The sequence below is a fragment of the Oncorhynchus mykiss genome, chromosome 6, assembly GCF_057628025.1.
Source record: "Oncorhynchus mykiss isolate SJ-2025 chromosome 6, ASM5762802v1, whole genome shotgun sequence".
NCBI classification, from domain to species: domain Eukaryota; kingdom Metazoa; phylum Chordata; class Actinopteri; order Salmoniformes; family Salmonidae; genus Oncorhynchus; species Oncorhynchus mykiss.
Genome location: NC_143027.1, coordinates 27,791,856 through 27,807,770, shown reverse-complemented (window position 1 = coordinate 27,807,770; position 15,915 = coordinate 27,791,856). Strand labels below are relative to the sequence as shown.

Here is a 15,915-nt window from a genome sequence, read left to right as displayed (position 1 = left end):
AGGTGTCTCCCGAATATCCGAGATGATGTTGTTGCTGTCTTTTTGGAGAGCTTGAGGAAGGAAAGAAAGAAAGAAAGAAAGAAAGAAAGAAAGAAAGAAAGAAAGAAAGAAAGAAAGAAAGAAAGAAAGAAAGAAAGAAAGAAAGAAAGAAAGAAAGAAAGAAAGAAAGAAAGAAAGAAAGAAAGAAAGAAAGAAAGAAAGAAAGAAAAAGGATACCAGTGTTAAAGGGAGAAACAGAAAGTACAATATAAAGTGCATGAAAGTCTACACCCAGTAAGTAGGGATACCAGTAGCACCCATACAGTACCTCCAGCAGTACCTCCTGTCCTCTGTTGTGCTGTATTCTGGGACTCGATGAGCAGCTCCTGCAGCAGGTTATGTTTGTACAGCTGGCCCACCAGCTCACTCTGCAGATGCTACTTCACAAAGTTCACCAGGAAGTGCATCACTGTCTTGGGCACACTGCAGACACACAAGTCCTAAGACACACAGTTAGCTAACACACCAGGACAGGCAAGGCTCAACTCAACTCACCACTAACTGAATATATAAATAACACCCCTAGGTGCCCTGGTCTCTGAACGGTCCTGAACGCTCTTGCGGACGATGAGGAAGTAGCAGTTAATGAGGCGTTGGATGACCTCAGTCTCTCTGCTCCCGGGTACTCAGCTTGCGGGACGCCAGCACCGCCTGGCAAACAGAGAAGGGGTCAGATGTTACAAAATGTCACAGATTTAATTTGATACAGTGATGCTCTACAGGCTAGCGCTGGGCCAGTTCTGACTGCTGATTCCACTACTCATGGGCCTGGCCCTTCACAGGGCTGCTGAAACCTGCCACTTGTGCATTCTCCTCTGCCATTTTCTCATTCTTCCAGTACTTCTCTCCATCCTGCCAGCCCCAGAATAGGTGGAATGAGGGGTTCAATTCAGTTTGCCTGTTCTAGTAACATGTTAAAAGTCATTCAAGAAAATTTCACAACTGGCTTAGTGAAATTCCTTAAAAGTGAAGTCCATACTGGCATGAAAAGACAGCATCACACTCGTGCCCTCTGGTCAACATTAGGCTCATCTACATGCATGAAAGCAGAACATATGCTTTGAGTTGAGACAGAATTACCTGTTGACAGATGCTGAGACCTGAGCAGCATCAGTGAATTCTGGGTGCTTTGTGTTGATGTAAGCAAGCTCAATTTGAACCAAGTTGTGGACCTGCTCGGAATCATCCACAAACACCGACAGACGGCCAGTAAGGAATAGCATTAAATTGTAGAATAATTACATTCAGTAAGATCTGTATTCATTTCTTTTTTTAAAAGTAAATCACAAAAATGAACTGTCTTACCATGTCATTTGTAATGGGCAAGCGCTTCCTGAGTAAACTAGTCACCACCTCCACAATGGAGTGGTGCAGCTTGGGAAACCAAAGGAGCTCCTGACAAACACACAGCATGCCAGAATACAATTATATTACAATTTGCTTCAGGGTTGTCATAGCTTTAAGTGAATGTTTTGTAGTATGTGTTGTGCAGTGTGTAGCGTACCGGTGTGCTGTAGGAGGAGCAGTGCTGGATGCTCCTCTGTAGCTCCTCGTGGACCAGCTCCGCACAGCGCTGGCTGGGATCCTCCAGGCGCTTGATCTGCCTCTTCACTAGCAGCTCAAAGGAAATCTCAGGCACAAAGAAGGTCGGTTGCGGACCCTGAACACCATACACACAAAGCCCTCTTTTAACATAACTCATGTGCTTCTATACATCCATTAGCTTTAATGGAAAACTATTCAAAAGATATGTTTAACCTACACACAGACAATTCAATTGGAGCTGATATGAGATTGGAGCTGGTGGTTATTATTGTAGCATTGCGGATTGCAGTGAGAATGTCAAGCTCCGTTAAGCCCCCCAGGGGATCGATAGACTGAAGAGTGAGGCCAAAGGTCTCATGGAATATGTAGCAGATACGAGCCCCTCTGCAGCTGACAAGAGAGGAGGACAGAGGAAGCCGTATCAGTGGCGGTGTGTGAGGGATGTCAACTTCAGATGCAGTCAGTAAGACTGAGTCAATACTTGCTTCACATGCTTGAGGAAATCAATAAATCAGTGAGTGGTACAAGAGCTATTGAAATGAAGCTGCAAAATATGAAATGCCAATTCATGAACACCTACAAAGTTACAATGAGCCCAAGAAATACAATAAACGCCTGCAACATTTACCTGGAGCTAACTCTGCAGATAGCACTAATGGGTGATTTGAAAAGTCAGTCAATCAAACAATAATATAATAATACATTAAGTAAAAATATTTATTTAATTTACAATCTGTAGAAACTATGAGAATAGAAAGCTTCAGACGTTTTGTGAAACAGCACAGCACAGTTTAACAAAATATGGCAAATAGAACTGGATGGTCTTCAGGGATAGACGGGAGGGGTTGAGAGTAGCTGAAGGATGGGATTAAAAACAAAACAAACGATAACTAGTGTAAAGTACATTGTGTCCATAAAATGTAGAATTTTAAGTATTGCTGTCCATTAGTTTACTCCAATTAGGGGAGGGGTAGTAGGGTCAGGGGAAAATAATAAAGGAAAATATATTATATACACACACAGTACCAGTCAAAAGGTTTGGACACATCTACTCATTCAAGGGTTTTTCTTTATTTTTACATTGTAGAATAGAAGACATCAAAACTATGAAATTACACATGGAATCATGTACAAAGCTGCCATCAAGGCAAAGGGTGGCTACTTTGAAGACTCTCAAATATCAAATATATTTAGATTTGTTTAACGTGTTTTTGGTTACTATATGATTCTATATGTGTTATTTCATAGTTTTGATGCCTTCACTATTATTCTACAATGTGGTGTTAGGTTCTTATTTTTCAGAGTAAATACCTCACGGACACTAGGGAAGCGTAACCAAGTTTAATTCTTAATAAAGGGTCTTAACAGCTGTAATTCAGACAACAAAACATTTCTCACCATCACAGGTATATACACTTGAAGTCGGAAGTTTACATACACCTTAGCCAACTACATTTAAACTCAGGTTTTCACAATTCCTGACATTTAATCCTAGTAATAATTCCCCGTCTTAGGTCAGTTAGGATCACCACTTTATTTTAAGAATGTGAAATGTCAGAATAATAGTAGAGAGAATGACTTATTTCAGCTTTAATTTCTTTCATCACATTCCCAAGTGGGTCAGAAGTTTACATACACTCAATTAGTATTTGGTAGCATTGTTTTTAAATTGTTGAACTTGGGTCAAACGTTTCAGGTAGCCTTCCACAAGCTTCCCACAATAAGTTGGGTGAATTTTGGCCCATTCCTCCTGACAGAGTTGGTGTAACGGAGTCAGGTGTGTAGGCCTCCTTGCTCGCAAACACTTTTTCAGTTCTGCCAACAACATTTCTATAGGATTGAGGTCAGGGCTTTGTGATGGCCACTTCAATACCTTGACTTTGTAGTCCTTAAGCCATTTTGCCACAACTTTGGAAGTATGCTTGGGGTCATTATCCATTTGGAAGACCCATTGGTGACCAAGCTTTAACTTCCTGACTGAGGTCTTGAGATGTTGCTTCAATAAATCCACATAAGTGTACCAGTCCCTCCTGCACCAAAGCACCCCCACAACATGATGCTGCCACCCCTGTGTCAAGAATCCCGCCGAAGATGGTGCCTCTTCCTGTTCGGGCGGCGCTCGTCGTCGCCGGCCTACTAGCTGCCACCGATCCCATTTTCTGTTGCATTTAGTGTTGTCTGATTAGTTGCACCTGTTTCTTGTTTAGGTTTTGGGCTATTTAAACCCAGTAGGCCCGCCGGCTTTTGTGCGGGCTTGTTTTTCTGTATTTGGTGTGTGTGATTTTTGTGGATTTTATTTCCCGAACCGTTTCGTCCTGTTTGTTTTGCACTGGGTCTTTTAGCGCCCGTGTGTGTGGCGTTGACCAATACTCTGTTGATTTGGGAATAAATATATCCCCGTATCTAACTACCCTGCTCTCTGCGCCTGACTCCTCCACGCACTACTTCTAGAAGTCCTGGCACCCCGTGCTTCCTGGTTGGGATGGTGTTCTTCGGCTTGCAAGCCTCCCCCTTTTTCCTCCAAACATAACGGTGGTCATTATGGCCAAACAGTTCTATATTTGTTTCATCAAACCAGAGGACATTTCTCCAGAAAGTACGATCTTTGTCCCAATGTGCAGATGCAAAACTGTAGTCTGGCTTTTTTATGGCTGTTTTGGAGCAGTGGCTTCTTCCTTGCTGACGGCCTTTCAGGTTATGTCGATTAAGGATTTGTTTTACTGTGGATATAGATACATTTGTGCCTGTTTCCTCCAGCATCTTCACAAGGTCCTTTGCTGTTGTTCTGGGATTGATTTGCACTTTTCGAACCAAAGTATGTTCATCTCTAGGAACGCGTCTCCTTCCTGAGCAGTATGGTGGCTGCGTGGTCCCATGGTGTTTATACTTGCGTACTAATGTTTGTACAGATGAACGTGGTACCTTCAGGTGTTTGGAAATTGCTCCCAATGATGAATCAGACTTGTGGAGGTCTGCACATTTTTTTCTGAGGTCTTGACTGATTACCTTTAGATTATCCCATGATGTCAAGCAAAGAGGCACTGAGTTTGAAGGTAGGCCTTGAAATACATCCACAGGTACACCTCCAATTGACTCAAATTATGTCAATTAGCCTATCAGAAGCTTCTAAAGCCATGACATCATTTTCTGGAATTTTCCAAGCTGTTTAAAGGCAAAGTCAACTTAGTGTATGTAAACTTCTGACCCACTGGAATTGTGATACAGGGAATTATCAGTGAAATAATCTGTCTGTAAACAATTGTTGGAAAAATGACTTGTGTCATGCACAAAGTAGATGTCCTAACCGACTTGCTAAAATTATAGTTTGTTAACAAGAAATTTGTGGAGTGGTTGAAAAGCGAGTTTTAATGACTCCAACCTAAATGTATGTAAACTTCCAACTTCAACTGTATATCCCACTTAAGACACTCCTCCTTCTCTCCAATCCAACCCTTATTATTCCCTTCAGGGGATCTGACCTCATCTCCTGACCACAACCCCTCCTTCACCTAATCCACAGATGTCCATCTGCCTCCCCTATAGCAATCCTTTGATCTCCTCCCATGCACCCAGCACATTCCACAGCCACTCTTGTCTTTCTACAGATCTCACTCCTTTATATACTATGCGTCTGATCTATCATGTCTTTAATATCTCAATGTTCAAAGTATTGAAGTATCGCAGCTGTGCAGCATCTAGATGGTTGCTAGATATTTGGTGGTCAATGATTGCGAGTCGCTCCAATACAATATAAAATACTGAAAGATGACTGCTGCCTGGATAAAGTAGCCTAAAGCAGTTGAACTACTCACAGCTCAGATGTCTGGATGTGCGTGGCGGTGCCCTCGATGGTGTTGCAGTAGTCGATGGTGTTGCAGTAATTTGGTGACGATCTGCAGCAGGGTGGTGCTATGGTCCTCTACTGGCTGGCCGTAGCTGCTGAGCCAGGCCTGGTATTGGGCACCTAGCACGTCACACGGGTCTTCAACTCCGGCAGGCAGTCCCGGATGTAGAGCATGAGGAAGTGGCTCAGGGTGTGGGCCAGGTAGCGAGACCCGCAGCGGGAGGCCAGAGACGGGTAGTGGCACTGGAGGAAGGCCTGCTCGTCCCACGCCATGTCCTCTATGCTCTTCTGGGTGTTGACGTCATGCTGGCTCCTAGAGGGGAGAAACATGGAGAGTGACACCTGGAGTTAGAGAAGACTTCACAGTGGCTCTGCGTGATCAAATAGTCACCAGTTAGCTACAGCATAGCAGGAAATAATACACCTCAATTACAGGATGAAGCACTTTTGAAATGGCCGTTACTATATCTGTAACATTTCTTTAAAACACTAATCCTCAGCACTCTGGGGGAGTTTGCTAGCCTACTGACTCCAGACAGCCTTCCCTGTGAGTTGCTATGATTGACTCAGCTCAGTGAAATTGCTTCAGAAAATGACTTAACATTTCAGCCTCTGAGGAGTGAATATGTCGTTTTTTGGGAATCTTGCAACCTTGGTGAAAAATCACTCACATAACTCATACATCAGCCCTGTGCTGGAAACCAATGAGCAAGACATGGCACACATATTTCAGCAGGATGTGTGAGATCCTAATATCGATCTCAAAGTGGGGAGACAGAAATCTTTAATTGCTGAATGATTGTTTGGCAGATGCAACTAAATTGAGCTGGTGAATAGCATTGGAACATTTGTTGTTTATAGTTAAGGTCTCTGAGGGTACCAGAGTTAATTTAACGACACAAATGACTCAGATCCATCATACTCAGTCTGATAGATGTGGTACAATGATCACATTTTTATATGCCATCTTTCACTGCTATGGAGCTGCATATTTTTAAGCATTGTGGTGAATTCATCCAGTAAAAATGTTAGATAAGTTATAGGCATATGATATAGACAAACCTGTTGACCACTCCCACAATTCCAAGCTGCATTGGAATGACCCGACACAGTAAGGCCTCCAGAGCGTCTGTCCCTGCGTCCATCAGGTCCAGCTTACTGAACACCAGCAGTGTTCTACAGCCTGTAAGACACACAAGGGCACAAAAGCTGGGTAAAGACAAGCTCCTTTTGTCCATGGCTCTCATATACAGTGGGGAAAACAAGTATTTGATACACTGTCAATTTTGCAGGTTTTCCTACTTACAAAGCATGTAGAGGTCTGTCATTTTTTATCATAGGTACATTTCAACTGTGAGAGACGGAATCTAAAACAAAAATCCAGAAAATCACATTGTATGATTTTTAAGTAATTAATTTGCATTTTATTGCATGACATAAGTATTTGATCACCTACCAACCAATAAGAATTCCGGCTCTCACAGACCTGTTAGTTTTTCTTTAAGAAGCCCTCCTGTTCTCCACTCATTACCTGTATTAACTGCACATGTTTGAACTCGTTACCTGTATAAAAGACACCTGTCCACACACTCAATCAAACAGACTCCAGCCTCTCCACAATGGCCAAGACCAGAGAGCTGTGTAAAGACATCAGGGCTAAATTGTAGCCCTGCACAAGGCTGGGATGGACTACAGGACAAGAGGCAAGCAGCTTGGTGAGAAGGCAACAACTGTTGGCGCAATTATTTGAAAATGGAAGAAGTTCAAGATGACGGTCAATCACCATCGGTTTGGGGCTCCATGCAAGATCTCACCTCGTGGGGCATCAATGATCATGAGGAAGGTGAGGGATCAGCCCAGAACTACACGGCAGGACCTGGTCAATGACCTGAAGAGAGCTGGGACCACAGTCTCAAAGAAAACCATTAGAAACACACTACACCGTCATGGATTAAAATCCTGCAGCGCACGCAAGGTCCCCCTGCTCAAGCCAGCGCATGTCCAGGACCGTCTGAAGTTTGCCAATGACCCTCTGGATGATCCAGAGGAGGAATGGGAGAAGGTCATGTGGTCTGATGAGACAAAAATAGAGCTTTTTGGTCTAAACTCCACTCGCCGTGTTTGGAGGAAGAAGAAGGATGAGTACAACCCCAAGAACACCATCCCAACCGTGAAGCATGGAGGTGGAAACATCATTCCTTGGGGATGCTTTTCTGCAAAGGGGACAGGACGACTGCACCGTATTGAGGAGAGGATGGATGGGGCCATGTATCGCGAGATCTTGGCCAACAACCTCCTTCCCTCAGTAAGAGCATTGAAGATGGGTCGTGGCTGGGTCTTCCAGCATGACAACGACCCGAAAAACACAGCCAGGGCAACTAAGGAGTGGCTCCGTAAGAAGCATCTCAAGGTTCTGGAGTGGTCTAGCCAGTCTCCAGACCTGAACCCAAAAGAAAATCTTTGGAGGGAGCTGAAAGTCTGTATTGCCCAGAGACAGCCCCGAAACCTGAAGGATCTGGAGAAGGTCTGTATGGAGGAGTGAGCCAAAATCCCTGCTGCAGTGTGTGCAAACCTGGTCAAGAACTACAGGAAACGTATTATCTCTGTAATTGCAGACAAAGGTTTCTGTACCAAATATTAAGGTCTGCTTTTTTGATGTATCAAATATGTCATGCAATAAAATGCTAATTAATTACTGAAAAATCATACAATGTGATTTTCGGGATTTTTGTTTTAGATTCTGTCTCTCACAGTTGAAGTGTACCTATGATAAAACATTATAGACCTCTACATGCTTTGTAAATAGGAAAACCTGCAAAATCAGCAGTGTATCAAATACTTGTTCTCCCCACTGTACATACATACCCACAATATTTGAATGGCAGTTCATTATGTCCTCTAAAATGTATTGTGCATTTAGGAGTCACTTATCTTAAAGTTCACTGAGGTCAAACCTAAAAAGTAACATTGACCAGGTTTACTGATATTTATTTCAATGAACAAACAATACATATACACTGAAAAGACATGCAATGAGAAATGAAGCAGCATAAGTGTACAGTATGCCTCAGCATCTGGGTCGACATCGCTTTGCCAATTTAATGGCATCAGAGGTGGCCAAGTCAGAGTTGGCAGGAGACACAGAGGATAAGGGAGTTGGGGTTGGAGATGAAGGATAGGATCATGTTTTGGACTTGAGCTTCTGTCCTCTGGCTAGTCTCCAACTGGAACCTTGTACATCAACAATAAATAAATAACTCTACAATACTGTAAATAAATATATTTGTTTTCTATGAGTAATGGTATTTATTTTACCATGAGGAACATCATAGTTCTGCATATTCAAGTAAGTGGGATTAATACACTGGTTGGTATTACCTTGGTTATTCCTGGCAAATCAACCAGTGTGAGATTGAGGACATGAGGAGAGAAAATCTTCAAATAGATGGGCTCAGGGCTGATTCCCTAGGGGTCACAAGAGGAAATACAGATGGCGATAGAGAAGCAGATAAATTAAAGCAGTAGCTCATAAACTAGAGATAAGCCATATTTACCCACAACTATTTATCCAAAACTTGTTGCCTCCCAAGCTATGTTCAGTCTCTTCTTCAATCTCCTTGCGAATCTCCAGGAAATCTGAGAAAATCTATAATTCAAAAAGAGAGATGGAATACTGAAATATCGACTTCACCAACACCACCTAGAAGCATGACATTAGGAGATACAGTGTGTTTGAGACCACCTAAAGCGAGACCAATTCAAGACCAAGTCCGGAGCAAATAGAGTCCGAGTCAAGCCCAAGACCGGAGGGGAGTCAAGATCGAGACCAGAAAAATGCGAGTCCATTTCGAGACCATGATTGTAATTGTCAAATCACCACCATAATTAAGAGTTCAAAATGTCCAGTATTTCTGTGTTCATATTTCAGAACAACATATGGATTCTTTAGACATTCAGAAAAGTGCAAAAAATGCATACTGAGGGAAATTATTACTAACCCAAAACACAGTGGGGAACAACGGGTCTTCAACGCCTTCAGAGAGGGGCTAAGGATTTATAAAATAATTATTACTGACCCAAAACACAGTGGGGAACAACGGGTCTTCGACGTCTTCAGAGAGGGGATAAGGATTTATAAAATAATTATTACTAACCCACAACACAGTGGGGAACAACGGGTCTTCGACGTCTTCAGAGAGGGGATAAGGATTTATAAAATAATTATTACTAACCCAAAACACAGTGGGGAACAACAGGTCTTCAACGCCTTCAGAGAGGGGATAAGGATTTATAAGATAATTATTACTAACCCAAAACACAGTGGGGAACAACGGGTCTTCGACGTCTTCAGAGACGGGATAAGGATTCATAAAATAATTATTACTAACCCAAAACACAGTGGGGAACAACGGGTCTTCGACCCCTTCAGGGAGGGGCTAAGGATTTATAAAATAATGATTATAATAATAATAATTACAACAAAAACTGAAGCGATTAACACTGAAGAGAAGAAAAATATCTAATCAAGGTTTTTCTTTGCTGGTCTCTGGGGAGATAGCTCGCTAGATTTAAGTTAGTCATTGGCTAGGTCATCAGAAGCTAGATAAAGGCATCTTCCATTGAACTGCATTAGGGCCAAATGTTGAGTGACAGTTAAATCAACCAATCACATTTTGACTTAATGTCTGCCTTCTTGAAGGCCAACATGTCACTGCACAACAGCAAGCAGTAGTTATCCCACAGTCTACCTAGCTAGCTTTTGTTGTCGACTAGTATTTTCCCAACAATGCTTGTCATGGAACGTTGATTCAAATATAACTTATTTTTAAAACCTCCTATAAAGTTGGTTTTGTAGTGTAAACTGGGAATTTAATATTTTTTTGACTGATATTATGATTTTGTGTTTAATTTTTTCAAAGTAGTTCATTATTATGTCCGAGTTCATGGTCTACTTATCGTTTAAGATCATGCTGTGTGTGACTGCTGCCTTTCCATCAGCCCTATGCAGTGGTGCCTGGAGAAGTGGGTATACTTTAATTTAGGCAAAAAGTTCCCGCCAAGCGAAGGAAAAGAACCCTGTGTGAAAACTCCGGTTTCCCTATGAGTTCTCCTACAGATTTTCACTCTCAAACATTTTTTTTAATAGAAAAAATACCAAACTTTGATGATCTAAGTACACAACAATACTTAAACCACATCAATATGATGGGGTGGGCCTGCCAGGGTTCCCCAGTGAGTGGGCCTCTGTCCACCCACGCCCATCCATGTCTACGCCCCTGATGCAAACAGGCATGATGACAATTGCGCATTACAAATAGCCTACTAACCAACACTTCGGACAAGGCCTTCCGAGTGGCGCAGCAGTCTAAGGCAATGCATCGCAGTGCTTGAGGCGTCACGACAGAGTCGGGTTCGATCTCGGGCTATGTCGCAGCAGGCCGCAACCCGGAGACGGCGCACAATTGGCCCAGCGTCGTATGGGTTAGGGGAGGGTTTGGCTGGCCGGGATGTCCTTGTCCCATCACGCTCTAGCGACTCCTCGCAGTGGCATGCACACTGACACAGTCGCCAGTTGTACGGTGTTTCCTCCAACACAATGGTGTGGCTGGCTTCCAGGTTATGCGAGCAGTGCGGCTTGGCTGTGTCGTGTTTCAGAGGATGCATGGCTCTCTACCAATTGGATGGGAGAAAATGGGGTAAAAAGTCATTTTAAATGTGTTATTTATTTTTTCTAAATAAATAAATACAAAACTTTTTCAATACCTGGTTTGCATACCCTAGTAAGAATTTACTGGTAGATATCAAAAATGTAAACGTCTTTATTACCCTACCGGCTACCGATGTCATTCTTCTGTGAGCTGCTCCATATCAAAACCAGTTGAGAGCTGCACACCTTTGCTGCCTGCAGATTATATTCCTCTGTAACTAAACTGTGTGGCGCATGAATATATTTAACGTGCTTTGCGACTGTGTAGGCTACTGTGCTTGTTCTCTATTGTACTATATAATTGATACTGTTAAGTCATATACTGCCACTACACTACTCAAATCAACTTTGATACACATCAATAGAGATTAAGGAGTATAAGCAATGCCCACTGAAAAACAAGTGCGTATACGGTTTTTAACGGCATATACCCTACACGGCATAACTGGCCCTTTGTGTTTGACAAAAAGTACACTCTCCTACATAAATGCACTGGTCTTGCAGTTGCTGTCCTTTCAGAATCACAAACCTGTCACACTGCGCAAACATGTCTATAATAAACGCTGTTAAGATAATCATGTTTCAAGAACGGAGTGTATATATTTAGCCTGGCGAAGCGGTTTTATGTGCTGACTGACTGGAAGCTGATAATTTAGTTTTTTACTCCACTGGTCTCGGGAAGAAATTACGAGTCCTCACTGTCCGAGAACGAGTCAAGACGGAGTACAACTATATTCGACAAGACCGAGATGCACAATATGTGGTCTCGAGACCTGTCTAGTGTACTACAACACTGGACATACAAGTACCAAGACTCTCAGACAATGCAATGCTGTTCTACAAATATGGAAACCCTCACAATGTGCATTGCAAAACAGCTAAATAGACGTGCATAGCGAATGATGGCGTCACATACCTGGTTCTTGCTGTGAAGGAATGTGCCCCATTCCTCAGCCTTGATCCCTTGACAAAATATAAAGGAATGAGTATAGAAGGCAATATGACAGAGACAGAGTTTGTAAATTGATGTGATGATTAGACAGAGTATGTAAATTGATGTGATGATTAGACAGAGTAAATGAAAAATGATGAGGATCACAAGACGATATTAAGACGAATAACAACACAACAGGTCCATGCAGATAAACTATGGAATTAAAGACCTGGGTAGGTGTTTTTGCGTTTTGTTTTACCCCATTTCCTGAGAAAAGCAGTGAAGGGAAAGTAAATATAATGTTAGAAAAGAGAAACAAAATCTCTGAAAGATTTTTATCCAGTGAGTGAAACTACATGCATGCGAGATAGAAACGTGGAACCTAACCGTTCAGACCACAGTCCTACCTACAGGTTATGGACAATTTGCTCTTTTAGTTTGCCCAGTCAGTTTCTTCTAGGAGAAAACAACAACTACTAGCCACTTTAAACAATGCCACTTAATATAATGTTTACATACCCTACATTACTCATCTCATATGTACAGTGGGGCAAAACATTATTTAGTCAGCCACCAATTGTGCAAGTTCTCCCATTTAAAAAGATGAGAGAGGCCTGTAATTTTCATCAAAGGTACACTTCCACTATGACAGACAAAATGAGAAAAAAAATCCAGAAAATCATATTGTGGGATTTTTAATGATTTTATTTGCAAATTATGGTGGAAAATAAGTATTTGGTCAATAACAAAAGTTAATCTCAATAATTTGTTAAATACCCTTAGTTGGCAATGACAGAGGTCAAATGTTTTCTGTAAGTCTACACAAGGTTTTCACACACTGTTGCTGGTATTTTGGCCCATTCCTCCATGCAGATCTCCTCTAGAGCAGTGATGTTTTGGGGCTGTTGCTGGGCAACACGGACTTTCAACTCCCTCCAAAGATTTTCTATGGGGTTGAGATCTGGAGACTGGCTAGGCCACTCCAGGACCTTGAAATGCTTCTTCCAAAGCCACTCCTTCGTTGCCCGGGCGGTGTGTTTGGGATCATTGTCATGCTGAAAGACCCAGCCACGTTTCATCTTCAATGCCCTTGCTGATGGTAGGCGTTTATTACTTTGGTCCCAGCTCTCTGCAGGTCATTCACTAGGTCCCCCCGTGTGGTTCTGGGATTTTGCTCACCGTTCTTGTGATCATTTTGACCCCACGGGGTGAGATCTTGCATGGAGCCCCAGATCGAGGGAGATTATCAGTGGTCTTGTATGTCTTCCTAATAATTGCTCCCACAGTTGATTTCTTCAAACCAAGCTGCTTACCTATTGCAGATTCAGTCTTCCCAGCCTGGTGCAGGTCTACAATTTTGTTTCTGGTGTCCTTTGACAGCTCTTTGGTCTTGGCCATAGTGGAGTTTGGAGTGTGACTGTTTGAGGTTGTGGACAGGTGTCTTTTATGCTGATAACAAGTTCAAACAGGTGCCATTAATACAGGTAACGAGTGGAGGACAGAGGAGCCTCTTAAAGAAGAAGTTACAGGTCTGTGAGAGCCAGACATCTTGCTTGTTTGTAGGTGACCAAATACTTATTTTCCACCATAATTCGCAAATAAATTCATTAAAAATCCTACAATGTGATTTTCTGAATTTTATTTCTAATTTTGTCTGTCATAGTTGAAGTGTTCCTATGATGAAAATTACAGGCCTCTCTCATCTTTTTAAGTGGGAGAACTTGCGCAATTGGTGGCTGACTAAATACTTTTTTGCCGCACTGTATATACTGCACTCTATACCATCTACGGCATCTTGCCATCTTTATGTAATACATGTATCACTAGCCACTTTAAACAATGGCACTTTTATATGTTTACATACCCTACATTTCTCATCTCATATGTATATACTGTACTCGATACCATCTACTGCATCTTGCCTATGCCGTTCTGTACCATCACTCATTCATATATTTTTATGTACATATTCTTCATCCCTTTACACTTGTGTTTATAAGGTAGTTGTTGTGAAATTGTTAGTTAGACTACTCATTGGTTATTACTGCATTGTCGGAACTAGAAGCACAAGCATTTCGCTACACTCGCATTAACATCTGCTAACCATGTGTATGTGACAAATACAATTTGATTTGATTTGATAATATTGAAATTAATTGAATACATGTCAACTGGACTGGGTTTGGTTTGAGGAAGTGTGTCCAGTGTACTGTATGTCTGCTAGAAGTAACACGAGATTGGGTTTAAAGTGACAGTCAGGTCTCTGTTCTGTGTCAAGTCCATACCATTTTTCTTGCAGAATCCTCTCCATCAATTGAGACCAGCTGTAACACTAGGGGTCGCTGTGTGACTATCCATGATCCCCGAGGCAAAAAAATCCCTTCCAACCAGACTCTCGAACACAGAACTCTTGGCGCTGCTCTGTAATGGGAAGAGAGGAGATTGATTTTAGAAAGGCTTTGACACGTTGCTACATTAATGATTCATTGCTATTATTTATGCTTTTTTTCATCTCCCTGGACATTGATCTGTTCATTTCAACAATAGCACAATTCTCCAGTGTAACAGGTAACAGTTGATTCTTGCATTTTGATTCTGTAATGACCTGAGATCCAACCACCACTATCTGAGGCAGCTGTATGATCTCTGCCCCCATTGTCATGAAGACTTCCTGGAGCCAGTTGATGATGGGAATTAGAGCCTCCATCGCTCAGGACTGGACACTATAGTTGGTAATAGAAAATGAAAGAAGCAATGGTGAGATTAAACACAATATTGTACGCATCAGTCTCTGTATTCCCCTACAAAAGCAAAAACAAGAGACCTCTTACAGATACTAGATAAGCCTGTGTACAGGACCAAGCAATAAACACGTAATAGCTTAGTGTTTATTGTTGTGATTCATAAGCTCTCGTGATGATAGCCAACACATTACATAAGAAGGGTAGTCAGAATTTGAAAGGGAAAGGAATTCAGGCCCTAATGAGAGGAAACTGGAATCGTTTGGAGTTGACTGTTGATTTAGTGGCCACATATAGCTTGCTTGCTAGCTACTGTAGCTAGCTTTGATGATAGCATATATAGTCTAGCTAATTAGTTAAGGGATCCACCCCCTATTCCCCCCAATTTTCGCATGAAAGGACATACCCAAATCTAACTGCCTGTAGCTCAGGCCCTGAAGCAAGGATATGCATATTCTGTGTACCATCTGACAGGAAACACTTTTAGGTTTGTGGAAATGTGAAAGGAATGTAGGAGAATATAACACAATAGATCTGGTAAAAGATAATACAAAGAAAAAAAACGTTATTTTGTAGTTTTTTTGTACCATCATCTTTGAAATGCGAGATAAAGGCCATAATGTATTATTCCAGCCCAGGTGTAATTTAGATGTTGGCCACTAGATGGCAGCAATGTATGTGCAAAGTTGTAGACTTATCCAATGATTTATTGCATTTCTGTTCAAAATGCTGTATCAAGACTGCCCAAATGTGCCTAATTTCTTTATTAATAACTTTTCATGTTCAAAATTGTGCACTCTACTCAAACAATAGCATTGTATTATTTCACTGTAATAGCTACTGTAAATTGGACAGTGCAGTTAGATTAACAAGAATTTAAGCTTTCTGCAAATATCAGATATGTCTATGTCCTGGGAAATGTTCTTGTTACTTACAACTTCATGCTAATCGCATTAGCCTACGTTAGCTCAACCATCCAGTGGAAGGGACACCGATCCTTAACCCAGCTTGCTTGTGAACCTCTGTGACCCTATCATGCAATAATGTAACGTTAGGCCTCATTTCACAAGCTAGACAGATTTTAAGCATGGCCAAGTCTGCATAT

At 41.8% G+C, this 15,915-nt stretch overlaps 1 long non-coding RNA gene and 1 pseudogene across 1 annotated transcript; both read right to left on the bottom strand.

The window, feature by feature from the left end:
* Nucleotides 1–642: 642 nt before the first annotated feature.
* On the bottom strand, nucleotides 643–5,835 carry LOC110526216 (dynamin-1-like protein; annotated as a pseudogene).
* A 654-nt stretch (nucleotides 5,836–6,489) lies between these two features.
* LOC149982823 (uncharacterized) lies at nucleotides 6,490–9,076 on the bottom strand. The gene is made up of 3 exons (XR_016496582.1): nucleotides 8,983–9,076; nucleotides 8,807–8,893; nucleotides 6,490–6,611 (listed from the first exon to the last, which is right to left on the bottom strand). It is a non-coding gene; the product is annotated as an uncharacterized LOC149982823 (long non-coding RNA).
* Nucleotides 9,077–15,915: the final 6,839 nt, after the last annotated feature.